The following is a 4,655-nucleotide window of genomic DNA, read 5'->3' on the forward strand; positions in this document are numbered from 1 at the left end:
ACATCCATCCATCCATCCATCCACCCACCCACACATCCATTTATCCACACATCCATCCATCCACCCACCCACCCACAAATCCATCCACACTTCAGCTTCCTATGTGCTACAGTCAACAGACAGCATCCACCCACACATCCATCCACCCACTCACACATCCATTCATCCATCCACTCACACGTCCATCCACACATCCATCCACCCACACATCCATCCATCCATCCACCCACACGTCCATCCATCATCCATCCATCCATCTATTCATCCATCATCTATCCATCCATCCATTATATATCCATCCATCCATCCACCCACACATCCATCCATCCATCCATCCATCCACCCACACACACATCCATCCATCCACCCACCCACACATCCATCCATCCATCCACCCAACCAACCGCTGAAGAAAACCCAGCAGCTGCATGAACCACATCAGGACAACGCTTCATTCTTCAGAAACACAAACACCTCCTGCAGATTCATTCTTAGCACTCAGTATATGTGTGTGTCTTTCATTAAGAAGTCATTACCACATACTGTCATACAGATTATGAATATTATGCATATGAATATTCACATACTACTTACATGTGCAACTATTTGAATTCATAGAGGGTTGCAAAAGTCTGATATCCAGCAGTAGAATGTGTCTATTTAGCATTTTTATACATAAATACAATTTAAAATGTAATTTCTTCTATTGCAAAAACAAGAACATGAATATGAAAAATGTCTTACTAGTTACTATATTGTACTATTTATATTTTACTATTTAATTCCTAACTTTTCAAAATTCTAAAACTGTTTTCCAGCTTTAATTGAAATAAATAAATTAATTAAATTCACGTTTATTTGTATAGCGCTTTTCTCAATACAAATCGTTGCCAAGCAGCTTCAAAGAAAATTAAAGTTTCTACATTATATTTAGGAGTAGCTTATAAATAAATAATAAATACATAAATGTAAGGTTTTAGTGATTTTTAGTGATGTGCTTTATTATTCATATCTTTTCAAAATTCTAAACCTGTTTTCCAGCTTTAATTGAAAAAACAAAATAATAATAAATAAGTCTATATATATATATATATATTATTATTATTATCATCAGTCCAGAGTATTTTCTTTATTGTGTATTCTTTATTATTTACACTTTTCTGTTTTCTTTCTTATCTTACTCTTTCTGAGCCCTTTTGTGAAAATATCAAATAAATAAGTATATATATATATATATATATATATATAAAACCAACCAACTAAATAAATAAATACATTCAATTCATAGGTTTTAGTGATTTTTAGTGATGTGGTATATTATTCCTAACTTTTCAAAATTTTAAACCTGTTTTCCAGCTTTAATTGAAATGAATAAATATAAATAAATTAAATTCACAAGTTTTAGTGATTTCAGTGTGATCAGTGTAGACTTTCAGGACCTGCTTTATATAAATATAAATTTACATGAACTTTTTTTTAAGTGTCACATAAGGTAATAATGACTGTAAATGTTACTGTAAGTGGCTTTGTGGAGGAAGCTGCAGCCATGGCAACCGGAAGCTGCTGGAGCGCTATGTGAGCGGATGCTCGTTAGAAACGGGTAATCAGCACACGGACAATACAACAAACCAATAAAACCTGCATCAACAACAACCGAGAGAGAGAGAGACGGGTCACTGCAGCCAGATCATCAGTGAGAGAGACGATGATCAGAAGAGTCATGCTTCAGTCTGAGTGTGATATATGTGAACTTGAGGCCGAGCACTGGACGTATTGATCAGCCTCGTGTGTTCAGCAGATTTAAAGCATCTATAAAGATCCCTGATTTATTCCCTCTCTCATAAATTCATTCCGGGAAAAACTAAATGATGAACACAAAATGCTATCAAGGTACATGTTTTCACTGTATATATCCAGTGTCAGAAAGTGTTTGTTATTCATCTCATTCATTAAATTTGTTGATAAATATTTTTAACAACTTAAATGTAGTATATGTATGAATGCAGATTTTTTTCAGTGCAAAGATAAGCTTCTGATTCGATCCTTACAAAAAAAAAACACGAGCGTCACGCGAGTTTCAAATGTTAAAATCACATGTGAAGCACACACGAAACATGTGGCTTTGGAACATTTTCATGTGAAAAAAAGTGATCAAGTGGTTACATTTTTTCAGCAGCATACGTTTCATGTGTGTTTCATATGTGATTTTAACATGTTAAGCTCGTGTGACGCACATTTAACCTCATTCTGTAAGGGGATGTATGATTATATTGAGTATGTTACATATTGCCTTTTGCCATTATAGGCAACAGAAGAGGCACTCAACAGAAGGCACACACACTGCAACATGTGAATGAATGTAAGCACAGTCAAATTCACCAACACTCAAAAATCTGTAAGCTTTGTTAGTTCAGCTAGCTGGCTTATACATTGTTACATTTTGTCTCTTTCTACAGGATACAAAGTGTGTGCAGTTTTCGTGGACTACCATCAGCTGTTTTTCTTGTTCCTTTGTCTTCGTTTCCCACAAAAAAAATCCTGCAGAAGTGTTTGTGAAAATTCCAAATGTCCAGAGTATTTTCTTTATTGTGTATTCTTTATTATTTACACTTTTCTGTTTTCTTTCTTATCTTACTCTTTCTGAGCCCTTTTGTGAAAATATCAAATAAATAAGTATATATATATATATATATATATATATAAAACCAACCAACTAAATAAATAAATACATTCAATTCATAGGTTTTAGTGATTTTTAGTGATGTGGTATATTATTCCTAACTTTTCAAAATTTTAAACCTGTTTTCCAGCTTTAATTGAAATGAATAAATATAAATAAATTAAATTCACAAGTTTTAGTGATTTCAGTGTGATCAGTGTAGACTTTCAGGACCTGCTTTATATAAATATAAATTTACATGAACTTTTTTTTAAGTGTCACATAAGGTAATAATGACTGTAAATGTTACTGTAAGTGGCTTTGTGGAGGAAGCTGCAGCCATGGCAACCGGAAGCTGCTGGAGCGCTATGTGAGCGGATGCTCGTTAGAAACGGGTAATCAGCACACGGACAATACAACAAACCAATAAAACCTGCATCAACAACAACCGAGAGAGAGAGAGACGGGTCACTGCAGCCAGATCATCAGTGAGAGAGACGATGATCAGAAGATTCATGCTTCAGTCTGAGTGTGATATATGTGAACTTGAGGCCGAGCACTGGACGTATTGATCAGCCTCGTGTGTTCAGCAGATTTAAAGCATCTCTAAAGATCCCTGATTTATTCCCTCTCTCATAAACCTGCCAGATTTACACCTGCTGAGGATCAGCGCCAGATTCTGGAGGCCTGAACAGAAAACACAAAGCCATAGATTCGGATTCAGGCAAATTTACAAACAAACAAAACCCCAACCAAACCTGTCCAGGCCATAAAATAAAAAAAGGGTGATTCTCATTTTGTACAATACTATGGTAAAAGTATACATTGGAAAATTGGTGCACATAAAGTCACACAAATTTTATATTTCTTTTTCTTTTTCAATTTATTTCACTTTATTTTCAAACAATAAAATTATATATATATTGCATTACAGTATGTGTTAGATTTAAATAAATACTTTTTTAGTTAAAAAAATAAGTACCACCTGGAAAAATGGTGTGAACAAAGGCATATACAGTATATATTGCATTACAGTAATGAGAATTTAGGGTAAAATTAGATTTTTTTTTTTTAAATAAATTTTTTTAATACAAAAATTAAGCACTCACTGTAAAAATACTGTGAGCATAAAGTCACACACATTTTCAATTTTTTTCATTAAAGTTTTGAGAATTTGGGGTAAAATATGTTTTTTTTAATATAAATAATTATTTTATTAAAGAAAGTCCTTATTTGAAAAATGGGGTGAGCCAAAATTTAAATAAGATTTAATAAGTTATGAGAATTTGGGGTAAAATATGTTATTTTTATATATATATAAATAATTATTTTATTAAAGAAAGTCCTTATTTGAAAAATGGGGTGAGCCAAAATTTAAATAAGATTTAATAAAATAAAAAATTAAATGAAATAAACTATTCAATTAAATTAAATAAAGAATGCATTACAGTAAAGATTTATAACTAGATAAAAAAAGCTTGTCGAGACAAACTTTGAAGTTGGCTTGAGGAAGCCAGACCAGAAAGTGTGAAAAGTTTTAAAACGTTTATAATTAATAAAAAATTATATTTTATAATAAAAAAATATATTAAAATACTGATTCTAAAACTAGGCCTCATTTTCTTTCTTTTTGGTGTGAACAGCTTTGAATAAAATATCATAAAATGACAAACTATGATAACTCAGGGACTGTAAAAGCAGCACGACTGGTTCTTCTGCTGTTCTTTAAGAGGAACCGGGGAAATCAAAAGAGGATAAAGATTTCTTAGCATATGATCCATGCAATAATAAAAGCTGTTTCTGTCATCATCAGCGATGCTCTGAGACACACAGAGACTCTCCTGACCAGATAACAATAGCAGTGGAAAAACGAAGAGAGCAGAGGCAGATACACGAGGCCCCGGGGGACGAGAGCGAGAACAAACCGCAGGAGCAATTGTCTCCAGAAATAGAGGAGAGCGGCTGCTCTCGCATTACACTTGGCTGCGACGCACCG

At 33.3% G+C, this 4,655-nt stretch overlaps 1 long non-coding RNA gene across 1 annotated transcript; it reads left to right on the forward strand.

Annotated features, from left to right (window-relative positions):
- The first annotated feature begins 1,836 nt into the window (after window positions 1-1,836).
- Window positions 1,837-2,639, forward strand: LOC107754237 (uncharacterized). Its single transcript, XR_001641560.1, has 3 exons — window positions 1,837-1,890; window positions 2,306-2,359; window positions 2,457-2,639. It is a non-coding gene; the product is annotated as an uncharacterized LOC107754237 (long non-coding RNA).
- The last annotated feature ends 2,016 nt before the right edge of the window (window positions 2,640-4,655 follow it).

This window comes from Sinocyclocheilus rhinocerous, unplaced genomic scaffold, assembly GCF_001515625.1.
Source record: "Sinocyclocheilus rhinocerous isolate Xijiao unplaced genomic scaffold, SAMN03320098_v1.1 scaffold1343, whole genome shotgun sequence".
Taxonomy (NCBI): domain Eukaryota; kingdom Metazoa; phylum Chordata; class Actinopteri; order Cypriniformes; family Cyprinidae; genus Sinocyclocheilus; species Sinocyclocheilus rhinocerous.